Below are 22353 nucleotides of genomic sequence, written 5' to 3' on the forward strand. Positions count from 1 at the left end.
AGCAAAGCTGCTTCTCTGCTTGTTAGGAGTAACAAATGTTCTTCGCTGCTGTCAGACTTGAACGAGCTCCACTCTGCTCACACCAAGCTCTGGTGCCTCTCCTCATCCTGCTGAGACCCTCAGCCAAGAGACACGTTCGACATCTGTGAAGCCTGAAGTCTTGGCTCACATGAACATCAGCATGGGTAGACTGGAGATGTTGTTTTAAGCACCTGACATTCTCCATCTGTCTTCTTTATTTTTAATTATTTCTCGTCTATGGAGTGACCTAATCAAACAAGCTCCCGTCTGATGTCAAGGTTCTTTCTTTGCTTTAATCTCTTCACATTTCTATATAATTTCTTTTTCCTCTGGAACTATCAAAGAATTTTCTTTAACAAGCCCATCAATGAAAAACAAAGTCTGCATTCTTGAATTCTAAGTCACACATAAACCGTAAAGATGCTGTTTGCTCAGTGTTGACAGAAGCAGTCGTCTGCCCTAATTTACCTTCATCGTATGTTTTTATTAGAGCTGTGGGAGCATGCATAAACTCACCAGGGAGACATGCACATTACAGGGCTCTTTTCTTAAACTCTCAGCTCTAATAAAAACACACAGGCTACAGCTCTGTCCTATACTGGACAGCAATACCTCTCTGTTCTGTGTTCTTTTCATATCAGAACAATTGTCTTTGAGAATATTCAGTTACTGGAAGTCATCACAACATGAAGGAAGAATGGTCTCTGAGGAATGATCTTTAGGGGGTTGTCTCTTCCTCAATGTTTTGCTGCTCAGTCCTGCAGAAGACCTTAATGATGCTTTACCTCTAACTCAGGTGTCAAGGCTGATGTCCCTATTTTAACCCAATTATTTTTCAGGTCCTTATGGGGAGAGTGGTTCCACTTCACTAATGGGCCTCCAACAGTAACTAAAATGGCCATGTTGCTACAGGCTCACATTATTCTAGACAGGATTGCTATCCCCACTGCAAAATTTTTGAGGCCCTACTGATAAGGGCCTTTTTTGAGGCTGAACTGATTAGATTAGATGATTAGATGTGGATGCATACATCCACATGCATACACATCAAATGGGGACAATCTGAGCACCACAGTAGAGTGGCTATCACTGTGGCTGATTGGGATGCTTCATATTTAACTTGCAGAAATCACCTAGATTAGAGAAAGGTATCATTTGATCTTCCATTTTTCCACAGATGCTGCCAAATAGTTTTCTAAATCAGTCCCAAATGTGGCCTGGTCTCTGTGTTGGGCCAGTGTGAATATAGTAGTGGTTTTGTTCCTCCTTGCTACCTTCTCTTCTCCCCCCACGCTTCCTCCCAGACTTTGGGGCGAGAGTACTGAGCCCCAGAATATCGCTCGAGTTAGACAAAACAAAGCTCCAATGTATGCTAGATATAATAACCTGCAATGTCTCCCCTGTCATCCCAAATTACTGCAACACACCGTGTTCCCTGCCTGCCTACCTTCCTGCTGCTGGAGAGCCGTGCTCCCTCCTGCTCAGCTGGGCTGGAGCAGGGTCAGGTCGGCTCCTTGCCGAAATGTGCCGGCACCGCGCTCCGCTGGCCTCGGGGACCAGGGGCAGGTGTGGCTCGCCCTGATGGCCTGCAGGGACCTTCAGCAGTCACACACTTCTCAGAAAGGTTTGCGGCTTGCTGCAAATTAGTCACTGCCAGCAAGTGATTCAGGCAGACCAGGCTCCCCAGTACCTGCCTTCAGCTCCTCACTGGGAGTTAGGGGGGAATTTTTCCTTCCATGCCAGGCTGGCAGTGTAGCAGGTTTGGGAACTTAGTTTCAAAAATAACTCTTTTGTGATGTGCTTTGTAAGCCATTTCTGTAAAGAACCTGACTGTGCAGTCAGAAAGCTCTCTGCTATTATGAGGAGATAGGTTTTTGGCAAAAAGTGTCATCAATTGATTGCATTCTTTCTGAAGTTCATTGTAAGTATTTTACCTTACTTGTGTTTTCTGGTGGTTGTTGAGAAACAACTACAGTCCAAATAAATACACTCCTGGCTCTCCTGTGCAAGACACATACTGCTGCAGTCTCAGGTGCCTGTAAGAGCTGATGTAGTTTTTCAGCCTTAGAGTTCTCACTGTCCTCAAAAAAGTCAGGTCCATCAAAACAGTCTTTGCAGTAGGTCTTTGAAGAATCATCTCAAACATTTAGGAACAGTTTAGAAAGCCCTTGATAAAATGTGCAGCAAGTGCCAACAGCCAAGTCACTACAAGTATTTGAAGACAGACTCTTCCATTCAATTTGGTGGACCAGAATAAAATGCTTTTCAGGACCACATGGTGAGGAATTCCACGCCTACCACTTTATTGCAGTGCCTAAAGAGGGTTGAGTGTACACAGTGACACATCTGTAATCTCTCCTGTACTCTTCATTGGCACAGCTGAAAGATAAAGATGAAGAACAAAGATTTAGGGTAAATCAATGAAGATATGGCCCAAAGTGGTAAAAGAGATGTTCTCCCATAAATCAGTGAATTGCAATATAACATGTATTTTTTTCTCCACCTGTCCCCTCATACACTGCATACTGCATCCATCAGAGGGCTGAAGCTTCAAATATCTCTGAGTTTGTGTATGTGATGTTTTTAATCAGTGATGTTTTGTGCTCTATTTCACTTACTGCTGCCTTACTCTTACATCTATTTGTCGTTTTTTTTTCAGAAAGCTAGTGATAGAAGGGATTTTGTTTTGTAGGATGCCCTTTGCTTTCCTCTTCACATAATTTTTCTTCTCTTTGCCTGATTGAAAGAAATCAGTAAACATGGCAGAATCCCAAAGGTATGATCTCACACAGAGCCAGCGAAGACCCACCCTCCTAGCAAACCAGGTTTTTTACAGTTCTTTCTTGAAGCATGAGTATATGAATTTGGAACTATAAGGGATTAAAAGGGCTTGTTTTGGTTTTATTTGGTTTGCACAATGTAATTTTTTGCTTGCAACAGCAGATATTTAATGATGATCATGGCAGAAGTAATTCCTAGGTCAAGCAGACTCCTGCCAGGCACTAGGGGAAAATGTTCTGTTTAATGTTGCTTTCCTTTGTGTATGGGAATGATGGAGTACTGTCAAAGGTGATGGAAGGACAACATCATTTAAAAGTGGATTTGCACACTGTTAACAAAGGTCTTTTGGTACAATTCAACTTATATTGTTGCCACTCTACCTAAGATTTCAATCCAGGATCAGTGGCCAAAACCATCCCAAGGAAGTTACCTCCTAGTGGTGACAGTGTGAGAATAGTCACTGCCACACTCATATCATAGGGATTTCATATCATTTCAAAGACCTTTTTCCCATCTTTGTAGTAGTGGTTTGTGAAACAAATGAAGTCCTATAAGTGAAAACATCAGTAGAGAACCGACCTTCATACACAGAAGTATAAAATAACAAATCTAGCATCACAACGAGCCAACAGTGCAGGGCACACAGATGGAAGCAGACAAAGTAAATTAAAACAATGTTGATATCTGCTGTATTCCTCAGAATCTTGGAGGGTATGAAAAGTCTCCATACATTTTTATCTTTCTAGTTGCTTATATTCAGATTTTTACAAGCCCAGAACCTACTTTATAGATGTTCTCCCTGTCATTAGTAACAAATTAAGGGAAGGACTACTGTAACTTCAGTAACTGAGTAGTAGTTTGATCATAAGTTAGATGGCAAACGTTTTTTTGTTGTTTTCAGTAATAATTTTTGCTCTTTTTTGTGCCCTTTAATTTAAGATTAAACCCACTTTTTTAAACAACAACCTTAGAACAAAAAAATAATCTTAGAAAAGGAAGTAAATGAATACTAGTTTCAGGATGTTTTTATTAGAACAGTTTTAGTAAAAATTGTTGGTGAAATACTGTTCTTGTAACTCAGTTTTCCTTACTACTGAGGAAAATCAGAAGCAGAAAAGGAGGTGGTTTCTGGTCACACCACAAGCCTACAGAATTAGGGCTCAGTCTGACTGTTTAAACTCGTAAAATGAGTATAATGGTGGAATGGTGTAATTCAGGGAACTCCCCCCAGTTGGCTGGAAATTGCCCCAGCCCATTCACCCAGGCTCCCTCTAGCCAGATGTGCCAGCCAGTGTCCCCTGTCCCAAATTTCAGTACCTGTGTCCTCACTGCCAAGAGGAAGGAGCTGACACAACTCAGACACAAGTGTCACACCATAAGAGAGTTCTGTATTCCAGAGATTGATGTGCTTTATAGAAATGTCTTTCCATGTAAATTCTAGCAGCAACATGCTGAGCTCAACAGATCTAACCCTGGAAAGATTTTGAGCTGAGCATATAAATTAGAAAAAGCAGAAACAAAAAAAAACAGAGTGGATTTGGTTACCATTGGATTCTTTTTATTTTTGTTTTACTGTTTTATATGCTCATTTCCCAGAGTTTCTGGAAGTCTGAATGTCCCTACCATGTGAAGAGGACCTGGCAGTGGCAGGAGCTAGGCACTTTTGTATACCTGGTCTCATGTTTTCACCTAATGCATGAGTGACATCTGACATATGTCACTCATACACAGCCAGCCAGCCAGCTGTGCAAGCAGCATGGCAAGAACGTTTTTACTTTCTATGTTTATTGCACACCCTTCCAACATCTTGGGCACCTTAAACCAGTGTTATAAAACTACTGCTGCTATGCAAATAAGACAAAACTGTAAACATGGGAAAAGGTAGGGTGCTGCCTTAATTCAACCAGCTGGAATGTTTTCTCTCTGTAATGAAATGGGCCTCTCCCATTGCCACACTTAACAAACAGTAGATTAATAGGTGGCTCAGTGCAGAGTGTCCATCTCAGTGTAAGAAACTCCTTTGTAGCCTGCTTCAGGGGGACCAAAACATAGATTTTACCTGGAAGTTGCTTACAAAATTCTCTCAGTATGACCTGAAGATCAGCTTGTTTCCAGCCTTAGCAACCTGTTGGAATCACCTGTTCCCGTTCCTGTGCTGCCCAGAGCAGTGAGAGTGTCCCTGGGCAGCTGCTGTACCACTGCAAGCCCTGGGCTCACCCAGGGAATGGAGACAGAGGGGCTGCAGGGGCTGGGGCTGCTCAGCCAAATAACCCAATTTTTATTCATTAGATACTCTCTTCTGGCCACGCAGTTTCTTATTTTCCTCAGAGGCATCCTTGTTATTGAAAATGTCCCGTGTGCCCAGTGCCCCAGCAGGTCCCACAGAGCCTCTCCAGCCCCGGCGGGTGCGCAGGGCCCGGCCGCTCTCGCCGGCGCAGCCGTGGCACTCGTCCCTCTGTGAGGCACCAGCACTGGAGGGGTTAAATGGCTTCTGCCGTGGATTTCCCTAACGAGGGGTTGTGCCTGTGGGAGCTTGTAACTCAGCTGGTGTGCACCCACATCATGGGGCTGTGGGAGCCGCCTCTGCCACCAGGGCTGAGATTACAGAGCAGTTTCCTCCCCGGCCTTGTGACCGCGCTCACACACGTGCACGGCTCCAAAATAACCCGCTCTGGGGCATGAGGGGTTTTCTGGTGAGTTTGCTACACGACAGAATGTGCAGCAAAATCTTTTGGGCTTTTCAGGGTTATGAGAGGATAGCAATGATGTGCTTCCCATTAGTCAAAAACTTCAAGCCTCCCTCTATTCCAGTGACAAAAATTACAGCTGCAGTGAGTCACTTGGTGTGCCTTCCCAATCCTCCTCTTCTCCAGTCATCCATCTCTTTCCAGAAGGCATTTATTTCACTCCTCTCACTGCAAAGCCAAAAAACTATTGCCCCCTGCTCTCCCTCCCTTCTAATAAAACCTGTTCTTCCTTTTCCTAGAAAATCCTTCTCATTTTCTACTCAATCCTTTTAATAAGGCCGCTCCTCTGCTTGGACCAAACAAATGAGTGGAATTTGACCCATATTGACCACCACACAGGATCCCAAACTCAGGGCTCATTGGGAGGCCCTCCTGAGCATTTCAGTGCAAAAGACACTGTTTTATTCTCTCCCACACCATTGTAAGCAAAGGCCTGAATTACCCAGTTACAAGAATATTTCAGCCCCAATGGTCCCACGGTTTCCATGAAGCATTGGCTGGAGCATCCCTGAGTATCCCACCCCTTCACTAAAGCCCCTACACTGGTTATTGTTTTCTTCCATTACCATGATATTTTCATTCAGAGAAGTCAAACCCTCTGTCTTCACTCTGTCTGTCACTCACATGAGCACAGTTGGCTCATCTGAACCTCAAGGAAAGATCTGCTCCTGTTACTTTTTTGGTGTCTTCTGCACTTAAGGCTGCATCTGACATTTTAAAGCAATCTCTGTAATATCCCTAAATTAAATACTCTCTCCTGTTTGGTTTATCTTTGCTGTCATGGACCACAAAGCTGCAAGCTCTACATCTTTTCAGAAAACAAACATGACTGACAGCAATCCTTACGCAGAAAAGCTGAAGCAAACCATGCTTTGAAGGATTTTCTGTTGGGATTCATAATAGCATGGAGTTAAAAGAGAGAAAATAGGTTCCTTGGAGCATAAGATCGTAAAATGCTAATTTCAGTGACACAGTGGTGGACTGAGTAAATATAGAAAGGATTTATTATGAAGTTCTTTAGTGTTGTTGGCACTAACAGCAAATTGCTGGGCAACATTATATTGCCAAAATCCAGGAAATAGCACAAACATTGAACCACTGTATTTTCAATGACAATAATGACTGAAGCTTTGGTATTGGTTGGCATCCCCACAAAAGGCACATGTTGGCATGTTCAGGAATGTAAATGATAGATCTGCTGCTTGAAGTTTATAATTATTTAATCAAACCCAGACTGCAGAACCTGGAGGGACACCGTGTATCCTTAAAGGAGAAGAAAGAGGGAGAAAGACAGAGAAAGAAAGAAAGGAAGGTCATACTTTGCAAGTGACGGAATGTATTGGTCCTCTGGGTGTGCCCACCAGGCATCTGGGACTGCTGCAGAGTTTGTGGGTGATCTTTCCTGCTCACCACATCACCATGTATTTAAGTAGCCCTTCAGAAAACAAATTGCCGACAATCTCTTTTATGTGCTGATGGAAGTCAGATCAATTATCTCCATTTCCTTTCATGGAAGAAAGAAAATCTACAGATCAGGACAGGAAACCACTCATTTGATGAACTATTTCTACACTACTGTACACAGACACACAACCTCCCTCCTTCCCTCCTGCAGACAGACACGCACAGAGCTACAAGGCCTCTCTCTTCTAGACACACACTGAGAGGCACGTTATTTTCAGCTCACATTTCACGTTTAGATTGCTATTATGGAATTTCAAGAAGACTTATTTTGTTTCCATGTCTTGCTTAAAAAAAAAAAAAAAAAAAAGAGAGAGATAATGAACATTCCGTTTTGAGAAATAAATCTCCCTGCGCTCTGTGTTCTGGCTGTAAGAGCCTGAGTAGCAGAGCTCTTCTATGTTCCCAGCCCAGGCTTTGCTGCGACTCAGTTTTCAATTTAGTCCAAGCGTGATGGAAAAAGAAAAAAGTCTTTCAAAAGCAGTAATTGTGTGTTTCTGGGGAGAGAGAACAAATTACTAAATCAAATTAGCATTACATTTCATTCCTAGACCCTAGGAGATTCAAGGATTTACATAATATACTTTCTTAAATTACGCTGTCAGTGTAAACATTAAGATTCTGCACAAAATCCCTGAGAAGTGTTGCAGTGTTAGCTGATGTCATCATGCAATGTTTAAAAAAAAGAAAAAAAGGGAAGAAGTGCCTTAGGTCTACATATAAACACATGATTGCACTATTTTTAAAAATAAAGTTCAGGATTTAATTACATTCTGAATAATATAATGTCATTAATCCATTCTCTCTGTATGCTAGGAATACTTAAATTGTTTTTTCCTTTTCTGTCTTCACAGAGGAAAATATTCGCTGTAGGGTATTCCTGGCTGTTGAAGATGAAATCCAGGCCCCACATAAGGCTGTGGAAGAGTTACTGTGGACTTCTATGGGGTCATCATTTGACTCCAAAAGGTGATTTTTTTAACAAAATTGACTTACATCAATAGGGGTTCTCAATATTACTCAATTTCACACCCCAGATTTTCATGTCTAGTGATCTTCTTCTTATTCGTGTCACCAAAAGCTCTGTAATTCTCTCACATTTTATTGATTTCTTTGTTAAAAAACTAATTTAGGGCCAAGTTTCTATGTGGGGCTCCACAGCCCATTACTCCCCCACAACCAGCCAGTAGTACCAGGCTGCTGCCAGCTCAAGATTTAAAATTCACTCTGACAAAAAAAAAAACCAACAAAACAAAACAAAACAACAAACCAACAACAACAACAACAAATCACTGCAGTGATCGAAATAAAATGAAAAAAATGGCTTCCAAGTCTGCAGCAGGTGCATTTGATAATTAATCAGAGTATAATGTAGAGAATGTTATTGTTAATTTTATACATTTCAGGTTCACCAGACATGCAAATTGTAACAGCGGAGATTAACTAAAATTGCATTTGTCTCCTAAGACCATATAAAGGATAGTCAGTACTGTCGTAGTTGTTGGGTGGGAGCTATCCATTTGAGGAGCTAAGCCACAACAGCATAAATAAATACACAAATTATGTTTAATTCTTTGTAGTTTAAAGATGACTTGAAAAGCAGTACAAAACAAAGACATCATTTAAACATCACAAGTCAAAAAGCTTCATAATTTTAAAAAGCCCCACACTTACTGTAGTACTGGGTTTTTACATTGGGCTGTTCAGTTCTGTCAATCCTAGAATGCTCTGTGTTTTTGGTGTTTCATACAACAAATGCTCCCCATATGTATTATATTCAGAAAAACTAATTACTGAAGCAAAGTAGAAAGGAAAGTTATCTCAAAAGCCAGAGGGATAGGAGCATTTTATATAATGAGAGCTCACATTCTGCACACAATTTTTCATTTAATCTACCCATGCATAGAAGCCTATTATTTAAAAAGAAATAATAATTGGAAGAATAAATTCAGCAGCTGAACGTCATACAAAAAATATGCAAATTGTGAGACACAGAGTTAAAATTGTGGGCATTTTAAAACTTTTTCACTTACATTAACTATGAAGGGTGCATTTAGAGTGCTAGCATATATGCTTCTACTTCCTGTCAAATGGGCATTTATATGAAAAGAGAACTAGGAAAAAATGGACAATGACCCCTTCTTCTTATCTTTTCTTTTAGGTTTCTTTTCTTTTCTTTCTTAAATTTGCATTTAAATTTCCTGGGGTTTGTCTGTTTGTCAGCACCAAGCCCATCTCTGTGATTTACAGGTTTTGCCTTTAATGATTTCCCCCCAAAAAAAGAAAAAATTTGTTTTTTTAGTTCTCCTTTTGAAATCTCCAATACTAACATCAGATTTTAAATTGAATACATGACAAATGAAAGATATGTGTTAATTTTTCAATTCAGAGTTCTTTTGAAAAAGAAATTAATTATTTATAAAAACCAAAATAAACCAAAACAGGATCCCTTGGGAAAACCTTCACTCACTGAGTAATTTGTAAGGATCAGCTGGACAGGTGAAGGAATATTTGCAATGTCTGTATATAATCATATGAAAGACATAACCTATGCATTTTTTTTCACTGTTTCTAAAATATTTCATTTTCTGCTAAATATTCTGGGTGTGATGCTTGTCTGCTGTTCTTTCTCAAAGCCTGAATTTTCAAGTGAGGCAGATCCATTAGGTGTGATCATTGGGCAGGACAAACCTGCTTGCTCCTTTACTTAGGTCAAGCCATGCAGATGCCCCTGGCATGGCCTTTGGAAATGTCTCAAATACAGAGTGTAATTAAAAGTGCAGTACAGCTCTGCTTATTGGAAATGTTTTGCTGCCTGCTTGGAATGAGCCCTGCTGATAAACTGAGTGCTTCTGAATGAACCAGTTTGCACAGCCAGCCCTTGGAGATTTTGGCTATGCTCTTGCTCTGCAAGGTAGCATTGCATGGAACTGGCAACCCAACACCGGAGTACCAAGGGTATCTGGGAATACCCAGAACCCTGGGAGGATAGATTTATGCCTAGAAGGACAGGATGTGCAGACATTAAAAAGTCTTGTAAGGTTGCTGTTAAAGCTAGAAAAATATCAAAATTGTTGTTGAAGTGCTATATAAATTCTATTCTGCACTGTTTTCCATTATGCTTGAAAACCTGGTAATAGTTTAGCAGCCTATCTAAGGAAAAAAAAAAACTTTTCTGCCAGTGGGAGTACTGACAAGATTACAGCAGCTGGGTGTCTGTTACCCTGAGCTGTGTTGTACAGAACTAAAATGGATCTTTGTACAGAAAGCTAATCAAGGTGGAAGAGAAAAATTGGATTCATTAACAATCCCTGTCACTGAAAAGTCAAACAATTATTCACTCTTTAGTTGAGTCCAATTACAGAGATATTGCTAGAAATTGTTTTTCTGTGACAGAGAGCTTTGACAGTGGTTTTTCTTCTTTGGCTCTTTTCTTATTGCTCACTCACATTGCACCCATTGCTGAGTGGAGATTAACACCTGTTCCTGTTCTAACAGAAAATGATGGATGGTGCCATTACTGGCACAACTCTCTGTGAACAAAATTAACGTTGCATGCATTAACTTTGTAGTTACAGCAATTACCACAATTGCTTTTGAATCATAGCTTGCACGGACCTTGCACTAAAGCTGAAAAACTGTGGACAGTCATCCTTCCATTTTCTTGGAGAGGGTTGCAGGCAAAATGCAAGCTTGGTCCATGCCTCCCTAGATCCAAGGGAAAGTTATAAAGTGCCTCTGCCTCTTTTTGCCCTCTCTGCTAGTGATTTTCATAACACTCCTCTCAAATATATATATAAGGTTCTCACATTTCATTTTATAGCTACATTTGAGTCAAATATGAAATGGATATTTCTAAATCCTGAGTCAAATCTCCAGTGCTTATCTGGGTTTTTGAAACCTGACCCATGTGGCTAAGTTCATGGACACAGTTGCATTTTGGCTTTAGATATTTGTATCAGTGGTACCACTCAATATAATTCACATCACCTGGTGCTGGCTGTTGGAGGTTTGAGTTCCAGGCTAAGCTGCTCATCAAGGTTCCCTCTAGAGCCATTGGGGTCACTCCAGCAAAGACAGACTGCTGGCATTCCTGGGAGCAGTTGCCATTCCTATTTCCTTCCTGGACTATAGAGGGAGCCAAGACAATTGGCTTGGACCAGGAGCCCAGCAGTTATTCACGATTTAATTCACAGCCATCTGATGAACACAAGGAAAACAGTCACTTACTGCCTTTGAGGTGGACCAGCCAGGTAAGCAGCTGTCTGTCCCACAGCAGCATCTTTGGCTGGATAAACTTTTCTAGCACGTAGAGAAGTCCCTGAAAGTATCTTTTCTTTTTCTCTTGTTAGTAGGCTGAGCTCCTTAAAGTGAGATGTACAAAACTCTTAACCTGTACTTTCTGAAATGTGATACTTAAAAATGTAGTTGTAAAGAGATCTAATAGTCCTTTAGATTATTAAATCTATAGTTGATAAAAGCATTAATGACAATTGTCTTTTCTGCAGCTATGAAACTCAATGTCCTTTCTTTTTTGTGGTGCAACCAGAAAAAGTATCTTTGAGATTTAATCTGATATAAAATATTCTCTAAAACACTTTACATAAAAACTGTTCTCACAAATATATATTTTTCTGAAAGAAAAAAATAAAACAAATTCTATATCACATTTCAACTAATTATCCCCATTCACACAAACCAACCCTTATATTTTCCTGTTGACAACACTGTGTTTTCTTTTCTTTTCTTCTCTTTTTTTTTTTCCTAGTACATTTGTAGCATGTGGATCAAAGGTTTATGGATTCTTGTCTTTTCTTGAACCCACAAGCAAAGTAGCAACACAGCCAAGTTTTAAAAGTTTGCAAATCATTAAGAAACAAAACAGACAAAACACATGGTGTTCCCAAGAGACTTGAGACATGAAAGAATCTGTGTTGTGATGAACGTACACAAAATCTGTTGGGACTAGACTTAGTTGTTTAGTAGGTCTTGGAATGCACTATGATTCAGTTCTCCTCTTGCAACTTTCAGGAATCAGTCTATATATTTTGCCACAAATCCCCCAAATGCTCTCTCTGCAAAGGAATTGAGCCTGTCCATTACTCTGGACTGAACCTCAAATTTTTGGACACTCTGATCTCCATCCAGATTTTAAGTATGTGTCTCATAATATGTATTCTAATTGAAGTTCTGCAGCATTTTCCTAGGTTTTGGGTTCTTTACAAGCTTTATATGATATGCTGCGGTTGTTGGAGTTAGAGGGGCTTTACTGCTGCTTTCAGGATTTCCTGTTGCTGTTTCCTTGCCGTGGCCTCTGCCTGCTCATGGTCTCCTTTCCTGTGTCTCTACCTGGCACTGGTTAGCCTGGCTGCACACAGGAGCAGTGTCAGGCAGGAAGCTGAGCGTGCTGCTTCATGCTGCTATTGCCCTCGTTTGCCACTCTGCCCATAAACTGTTTCTGTCAGTGCCAGTCCTTTCATCAGGCTACACAGAGGGACTAAGCCAAATGTCTTATGCAAGTCTTACACCTGTGTAGTTACATTCACCAAAATGTTTGGCAAGACTTACTTTTCCATATAGCCAACTTGACTGGCACCAATTATACTTTCATCCTTTAATTTTATACCAATTGAAGCCCTTATCAGCTTTACCATTATTTTGCTTAGGACTGATGCCAGAATAACTGACCTGTAATTACTGCGATCCTTCTGCTTCCTCACTTTGGCTTCTGGCAGCATTGCCTATTTCTACTGTTCCCTAACAACCTTTGGATTTATAGTGCCTGGAATCTTTGATATAAAAATATTCATCTCTAGTAGAAGGATTTTAACAGTAAAATCTCAAACAACGTGATGCAAGGGAGTTTATTATCTTTGGGTCATTGATTGTATCATTTTTTTGTCTTCAAATACTAAACAGTAGAGTGTGTCTGTGCATCTGCATGTGTCTATTACAATATATATTTTTTCTGTCTTATCTATAGTATTAATAACATTGTTGTTTTAAACAATTATTGTAATCTGTTCATACTATCTTAATGAATTACAAGAGAGACAATATACTCTTCAAGAAACTTCCTATTTTTCTTAGCAACATGTATTTCCCTAGATTTCTTTGTCATGTCTATATTTCCTTCATTGCTAATTTAAAGTACCACTGTTTTATGTGATAAATGTATATGTGCATCTGTAGAAGCAGGAGAAGGTTTTCCATGTCATGCAGCAATGTCATGGTATGTTTTGGTGTTTTCTGACAAAAAAGGGAGACATAATCACAAACACTGTTCATATGTAATTAAAGGATCAGAAAAGATGTTCTGGCTGAATTTAATCCATTCTGTGCTGAATGGTGTTATTTTACAGCCCAGAGCATTTATTCTAGTGTGTTCCAGTAAAGACATAATAAGAACAATAAAATAAGATACCCTCCACTGAAACTGGCCTTTTTTTTTTCCTTTTCCATTGTCCTTTTCTTCCCTGTGTTTAAACATGATTTGTTTAGCAACTCTACTTGTTCTTCTAAACTCATTCACTTTCCTTCAAATGGTCAGTATCCATCTGTCACTGCACCAGTGCACACCAACAAAGCAGCTTGAATCTTCCCAATGACATCCTGACAGCTGAAATCTGCATTCTCAATTTACAGGGGTTTGGATCTCTCCTGTTTACTGTAGTTTCACAAGAGAATGATATTTTATAAACACCTGGTAATTTAATTAAAATAAGGAGCTGGACTTTTAACAAGAGGGTGGGTTTTTTTAAGGTTTGGCATTCAGAAATAGAACAGATGTCTATTGTGCTTTTTAAGTGTCCAGGAGATCTTGTCAAAGTTGTCTGGCTTGTAGAGTTATTTTTATGTTATATATAAGTGTATATTATTCTTTGTTTTAATGGATGAATACATTTATATTATTTCATAAATGAGTTTTGTTTTCTTATTATGGAGCAGTACTTTTGGTTATTGCCCAAAGCTCTGCATATAAATGTGCTGTACAAAGGTGTTCGGATTAAAGATGTCTGGCTGCAGCTTCATTAAAAAAACTGTTAATTAATCTCAAATAGTATCTAGGATGCCAAAGGCTTTTCCTTTGTAGACAATGAGGGTTTATCTGTGGAATCTCCAGCCACTGGGGCTTTCTCCCCTCCTGTGTATGTCAAGCCCGTGGAGTTTTTCCCCATACAGAGCACTGGCCATAGTGGTGCAAGTGCAGCCAAGCACTAAAGCATTCCCCTGCAACTTTGAGATGCCAGATCATGTTCCCCACCTGGACTGAACATTGTGGAATGCAGATCCCACCTTTAAAGCTGCATCAAGGAGAAACAGAAGATCAACTTTTCTCTTTGGTCATCAGGCTTTTTCAAGCATTATTCTTAAAAGAAAACTTTTGTTAGGAAAGAAAAACTCCAGCAATAGTAGCCATTCCCACAGATCTTTCCCATTAGATCCTGCCGAGTTCACCAGCTCCCGATCTCCTGTCTCCACTCTTACTACTGAATAAGAACAGACAAAACCAAGAGGGATCAGTCCTTAAAACCTCTCCAAAGAGAAAGTTTAGGGCTAAAATAACCACCTAGTGTACTAGTCTCACTCTTGGTCACATCCTGGCCCTGGTTTTGCAAGACTATTGACTTTAATATTGCTCTAACCAAGGGAATGGCATCCTGAATTTTGACCTATTTTTCCTTATTACATCATCTCTGCTCTCTTTAATCTGTTTTGTCTCAGAGTATGTCTGTTCCTTTTGCATCAACTACTGAGTCCTATCTGCAGCTTTAGTTCTGCTTTTGTTTGCCTCTGATCTTTTTCTCATTCTTTTAATGAACATATCAAAAAGTGGCAAAAAAAGCATTTTTTCTGGAATAAGCATGCATATCATAAGGAGGAATATAATAGTTCTTTCTGTCTCCTCTGATTACAAAAGCAAACAAATTGAAAATGTTATGAAGCAGCTAGTGGAGGAAAAAAGACAATTACAAGTGGGCCTAAATTTAGAATTATGAGTTTGAGCCAAATTCTCTGAGGACCATGAGAGTCTTTCCACCCACTTCAAAAGGACGTACAGAACACCTCATCCTACCTCACTGCTCAGCACAGCTTTGGATAAGAACTGTGTTAAAAACCCAGAAAAACGTTCTTGAAGGTTAAACCCAGCTTATTTTCAAAGGGAAAATTTGACAAATTTTGCCAGACTCTGGACCTTAATTAAAACACTGGAATATTTCAAAGTGACAACTATGTTAAGATCTTTTTCTTCCATATTCCTTCTTGGGTGGATCAAATAAAGTAAAGGAAAAAAGACCATCTTGGCTGGAAGTTTTTCTTTCATTCAGATGCCTACCCACACCCCAGTCACAGAGAGGAAAAAGGATTGCTTTGACCTCCTCAATATCTTATGCAGACCTAAAAATATTTATACACGTTGCCCTGTTATTACACAAAGAACACGTCTGCTGTCTTTAAAAAAATATTATTGCCAATCATACTGCTCCTGTGATGATCTTGTGTATCAGAACTATATTTAGAAGAGTCTTCTGCTTCAAATAAATGTAAAATGAGTAAGTATGTAATTACAGTTTAAATCTAATTTAGTAAAAAATTGGTTACTCTGATCCACTACAAAGATTTCAGGTCTATTTATGCTCCCCTTTTGACAGGACCAGCCACACATTTTCTGCGTCACTTGTAAGGTGGAGGTGGTGGTGTTCTTTTGGTGTCATTGGGTACTTGGGATCAACACAATTGGAATTCTCTACTTTCATGAAAATAATTTTTTAAAAAATAAAAACGTATGGAGGTTGTTGTGCTCCAAAGCAATGACCATTTTCTAATGTTTCTGAGGATATGGATGTTGTGGAAGAATACTGCCTGGAAAAGCACAATGTGCACCTGGGGGTCCAGAAAGCATCAAGGGAGGTGACTTTGATCATATTGGCTGTGCCTCCTTCTGCCATAGCCACGTTTCCTCTCCAAAGTCCTAAGCCTGTGTGTGCTGGGTTTGTGTCCATGGAATGCAGGTCTGATGGGCCACCTGGGCAGTGGGGAGCCCTGGGCAGTTTCATGCTTTGGATTTTTCCTTTTTCAGTATTGCATGCCATTCCCTGTGTTCTTGAACTTTGTTGTGAGGCATGTGCATGAACCTTGCAGATAGCAATTTATGTAAATGTAGATTTTTATACTTAAAAAAAAGAAGCTTGTACATAGACATGTATTTAACCATCTCTATATTTGGAACTATTTTCTAGCATTGAGCTAAATTTTCAAGCATTTCTGTCTATTAGATTCCCTTTATCCCATGTGTAGATTCATTACTTTTCCTGATTGAAGAAACCAAAAGAAAAAAAAAGAATAAATTTTTTTCTCATCTGACTTTACAGCATCATGATAAAATGGAAATCTCTACTCCGGATAAACTGTACAAAAAGTGAGCCCTTTGCCAGAATCCCTAGAGCGCCTGTAAAACACTTAACAGAAGGCTTGTTTTGACAAAAGGATATCACCCCTAATTGTCAAATCCATTCTAAACAAAGGTGGGAGAAGATGGGTGGGTACTGTTTCTTGTCAGCTGTCAGGACTTTGAGAACTTCATTGTGAACCATCAAATCTAATTTTGAACTTTTTGTTTTATCAGTCACAGTTTCATGGATTTCATTATTTGCATGGGTTGCTTTTTTCTCAACACTTTAAACATAATGTTTGACTGCTGGTGAAGTGGGATGTGACAGGACAGTCACAAGAAAAGGGCTGAGCTGATCCCACCAGGTGTGTGCAGGCCAGCACCAGCCCAGGCTGGGCAGCAGTGATATTCCTGACAGAAAGGTCCGGACCCCACCCAGGTACAACAAGGGTTCTTGGAGTTTTTGGAGTAGCATCTATCAGCAATGATGTTCCTTTACTGTCTTGCACTACCCACCAGGCATCATCTTCTGTTCTCTTTGTCTCAACTCCTTTACACTTTGTTTGGAATTCCTTTGAGACTTGTTCCCCACACTCTTTTCTTTCTACATTACTGTGTTACTAGAGGTATTGTCGTCCTTTCTCTAAGGTCTTTGCACTTTTAACTGGATTTAATGGCATTTGGGCCAGACAGCCAAGAGAAAACTGGATCATTCCAGGTCCTTCCTTAGGGACCAACTTGTTGGCATTGTAGAACAAGCAGCCATGGGGATTCTTGAAATAAAGGGAGGCCACACACCCATCTCTGCCTGGATATTTTAAAGCCTTTATTTTCAAACAACTCTGTTTTTGGAGAAAAGAAAAAAACCACAGGATACACTTGTGAGGGAAATAATTTCTAAAGCTGTGCCAGATTCCCAGCTCTTTCCTCTGGCCCGGCACAGAGGAGCAATCTTTAGGCTGCCTGCAGAGGACATCTGGTGATCCTGTGGTGCAGGGGAGTCATCATGCTGCTTTAGCCACTTCAGGACATCTGCTCTTTTGAGCTTTTGGAGAGTGATGGGACACAGCCAGAATTTGCAGTATTTTGAAATGGATCTGTCAGCAGAAGAGTCCCTGGAGAATTTTGTTCCTGTGGTGCAATTTCAGGTTGGTCTCTCTTTGCTGTTTTCAAATCAGCCAGAAAGAACCCAGTGTATCTCCAGCTGAGAACTCAGAGAGGAGTTTTCAAGCATCTTTTGCCACCTCTGTGGACTCTGCCCAACAAGTAAGTTTTCAGGCAGAAGAGACCTCTTCTGAACACTGAATAAATTTTTTGTTTCCAATAAATGTCTTAGCCAATAACAAAGACAAGAATTGTGTAGCTTTATAGTCAGCAGAAATCCAGAGCTAGGGATCATCCTGAGCCATGGAGAGAACAAGGCAGTTGTGCTGAACTTCCCTGGCCATGAACTCAGTGTGACACGATTATAAACGCCTGATGTGCTGGTGATGTTCCTGTCACAAATGCCAAAGCTCCAACCATCAGCACTGCCCCCCTGGACCCTTTTGCCACCTTGTGCTCCACTATTCTTGGATTCAAAGCATCAAGGACTTGGTTGCATGGAGTTATACTTTATTTGCTACAAAACATGGATATAGACTTGGTCTTACTGTTCCTACTTGAAGAAAAAAAGCAGAATAAATCATTCACAAATCCATTTTGATGGAATCAGAAATAGGAAAATCTACCTGAAAAGTAGGTGGATCATGAATTAATTGCCTTCTCCCATTCTCTGCTGCCCTCTCTTTTGGTAAAGATGTGTTAATATAACATAATGTGTTAATCAGGGTTGATCCCCCAAAAAGTCTGATGGTTTTGACTTCTAGACAAATTAGCACTCTTGAAGAACACACTGTAATTTCTGTATTGATGAGATAGATGGGACCTATGGAATGGCATCATCTCTCTTAGCTCTAAACCGAGTTGGTATGTACCAAAAAATTAAAGCTATTTCTATATTTATAATCTAGAATGCCAGCAAGGGAGTTCTAGGAAAATTGTTACAAGGATTGTGTCTGACTGGTATGATATCCATTTAACCCTGTCTTAAACAGATAAAAATTCATTTACTTTTTTTAGTGTGTTTTGGTTATAGTGCAAAAGATTAGATTTTTCCAAGTAGGTATCAGGATTTTTTTGATGTATCCATAAATTATGACATTTAAATTAAAAGAAGCAGCAGTTTGTGTAAATGTGAATTCCTCTTCAAGCATCTTAAACACTGAGAAATAAACTGAGCTGTAGAATAAGCTGTGGAATATTGACCACTGCATTCAGAAAATATTTCTGTTGTTTATATAGTCACTGAATTTGGCACAGAATAATTTAATCCAGTAGATCTGATCTCTTGAAATCTTCTTTACATTTAAGCCTCTTCTGCAGGTCTTCTGGGGACAGATACAATTCTAGAGACATAAACTTCAGAATTTTAATCACATTTTAAGGCTGCTGGCACCAGTGATATGCATAATTCACAAGTTTCACATTGCAGACATGTTGAGGCAAACAAGCTGTTGCAAACATGTAGCTGGTTACTGTGTACATACAAACCCAGAAGTAAATATTGTTCATACTTCATGCCTAGTGCAAAATGCCTTTTTGTTTTTGAAACAGAGAAACAACATTTTCTGATTTCCATGGCCACTTAAAGGTACATGGGTAATTGGTGGATTTCAGTATTTTTGTCATGATGGAGAAAACCACATATTTTCCTTTCCACAAAAAAACACATAAATATAAGAAGTTACTAGAATTTTAAATAGAAATGCATATTTTAATGAAGTTTCTCCTCTGCTTTCACTCATCAGAATCCAACTTCCCATTTCTGAATTGACTAACAAATACAACAGAAGTTTTTGAAGCACTTCTTGTGCAAATCTCAACCACAAAAGACATGCAGTCACCTCTACAGGTCCTGAACTGCCTCAAGGAAAGTGGAAACATCAACATTTACAGGTGAGGTGATGCAAAATTTTTTATATAGGGAACCTCTGCATTTTTACAGATCCCTTTGTGTCTACGGTCGCTGTGAAGGGAGACAAGGTGCTGGTTGTTATTCTTTGTCTACTGCTCCTTAGTTCATTATCATTTTTCTGCTTCACAGCATTAACCCCTACATGAAGCAACACCCTCCCTGTGCTTCACACATCACAAAGAGTCACCCATGCTTCTGAGAGAAGCTTCTGGCTTTCGTGGCAGTGCAGGGCAGCAAATGGGACAAAAGACTTCAAAGCAGGCAAATTGAGAATGATCTCTAAGATAAACATGTATTATTCAGTATGTCTGAAGTCCATACCCCTCACTCTGTGTCGCCCAGAGCCTGCTCTTTGTCTGCTGTCAGGTTTTCAGTGTACCTTTGGGGGTGACTGACTTTGCCATTCATTTCCAGGGATAAATATTTTCTCACTATTCAGTCAAGCTTTGTGACATTTGCATGAATTCCACCAGCTCTGAGGAAGAGAAAGATGTACATTTCCAGAGAAACAACCCAAATCACTATTCTAGTATTTCTACCGCACTCCTCTGTCCCTGTCCAAAGTGATCAAAAACTTTACCTTTTGCACCTTTATATAGGCTCAGTGATACCTTCTATACCTGTTGATTCACTATTTCTTAATTTTCCTTTATTTTTGTATTTTATATGTATACTCTTCCTGTTTAACACAGGAGATGGAAGAAGGGAAAAAATAACTGTCTTCAGTCATTCTGCTGAGACTGAAGATGAGTGAATTTTGTATTTTACATACCAGTGGCATGAGAAGGGTGCAAGGAGCATGAAGATTTCATTTATTGAATATGAAAATTTGAATGATTGGTATAAATCACAATTTTACTGCAGTTATCACTTGAGGGAAGCTTGCTTTTGACAAGGCTCAGTGAAAGGAGCAGGGGAACCATTGTTTACCCTTTGGTTTTTTTCCCACTCATAGTAGAGAAAGATGAAAATTAGAGCCCTGTCAAACATAGGAGATCCATCTCATGCAGGGTCTTGAAATATGGCTTTGTTCCAAACTGGAACAAAGCTCCAAAATTTCCAAATATTCAATGAAGAAAATTGTCAGAGAAAAACAATCTAACCCATGTTCACAGAATTAGTTATCTTTGTCAGTATCTAAGTGCTCTGTTTTCACTTTGATTACCCCATATTTTTTATATAATGCATCTACCCTGATGCTTAATAAAATACCTCATGCAAAACTTTCAAATCCAACACTGGAAAATGGCATCATCCAGGGATTCCACTTTGAAAGAAAAGATACCAAAATTTTCATGGGTGTCTACTGAGGTGGTTGAGAAGTGAATTTCAGAGATTTATTGGTTTGTACTTGCTCATTCAGATGAGCAATATGTTGAACAAGACACCCATCATGAACTACCAAGAAGCAGGGAGGCCACCTGACATACACCCAGCCCTGCCCAGTAATTCCACCCGAGTGTGACCCCAGCAGTGCCTAAGGAACTCCAGGAAGGTGTGAGGAGGGATCACCACAGTGTGGGCTCTAAACCACTGCTCCAGGTCCCAAGCCTTTTCAGATGAAGCATGAACAGTTCTGGCAGACAAGGTTAACAAGTTCCTTTCATGATTTGAGTCATGATGGACTGTAAGCTGGGTTTGCAGAACCTTGGAAGATACTCCTGCCAATTACCTTTGATTTGGAACCACCAGGAGCAAGGTCAGCAGGTGTGCCCAGCCCGCACCAGGTTATATGTGTCCTAGAAAGCCATTGGCTATAATGAAATATTTAAAAGCTGCATTATCCTTTTTGTAATTATTTCCAGTACCTTCCTAGCACATAGCCTGGGTGTGTAAGTGGGAATACGTGTTTGGAAATGACTGAAGCCAGCCCTGGGAAAGGAGCTGCGCTGCCGCTGCTCAGCTGCTGCAGTGCTGATCCTCTTGGGCTTGTTGGCTGTTGTTTGTTTAGTAATCAAGCAGGAGCCTTTTAGTCATTGTGTAACCACTGGGGCACAACTTGCTCACATGTGGTCATGACACAGCTCCCTGACAATCCCTCCCTGCTGGGTACATGAGCCGTGAGCTCGGCACAGCCTTGGGGGGCACTGCTCACCCCCTGTGCCACGCTGCTCCCACACCTCTGTCAGGGCAGCTCAGTCACTGATATGGAGCTGTGGGAGCTCAAACCACCACATTGCTCAAAGTAACTTGGTGGTAGAGAGCAGACCTCTAAAATGCAAAGCATTAGGGTGGAGAGTTGGTTAGCTCCTGCCGTTCATTTATTTTTTACAGAGCATCGATGCACTGAAACTTCCTATCACAAGGAACTATCATTAGCTAGCACACATTTATTTGCTTAAGGAGTCTAATAATCAATCATCAAAATTTTCCACTTGTTTTCTGGCATTGTATTTCATCACTTGGTAAAGTATGAAACATTATCATTCTTTACACAAGTTTGTTAACGGAATATTTATTTGAAGAGGTTTCAATATAAATAAAGATTTTCTACATATATTCCTTCAAAGAGATTTATTTTCATTTCAACTATTTGCTTTCCTATGAAAAATTTATGTGAAAAAATAACACAGAAATGTAAATGGCATGAAAATGGAATTATCCATCAGATGGAAGGGGTGATCACTCCAAGCCAGGTATGTGGGTTTGGGTGGGGTACAGCAAATGGCTTCACTGGTTTATGTGTTTGGGGGATTTCTCTGCAAGCCCCTCTATCCCCACTACTGTAGTTCATTTATTATTTGGGAAAGAAAAAGAAGGCTGGTATAAATTAGGAATGGTAATGTAAAAGCTTATACCCACTGCATAAAAGTTTTTCAAATTATTACAAGCATTAAATTGCCAAACTTTTTTCCATATACTGCCAGTATTAAACATGACATGCCTCCTAGGGTTGGTATAAAGTTTTGTCAACATTTTTGGCATACAAGGTC

The sequence above is a fragment of the Lonchura striata genome, chromosome 12, assembly GCF_046129695.1.
Source record: "Lonchura striata isolate bLonStr1 chromosome 12, bLonStr1.mat, whole genome shotgun sequence".
NCBI classification, from domain to species: domain Eukaryota; kingdom Metazoa; phylum Chordata; class Aves; order Passeriformes; family Estrildidae; genus Lonchura; species Lonchura striata.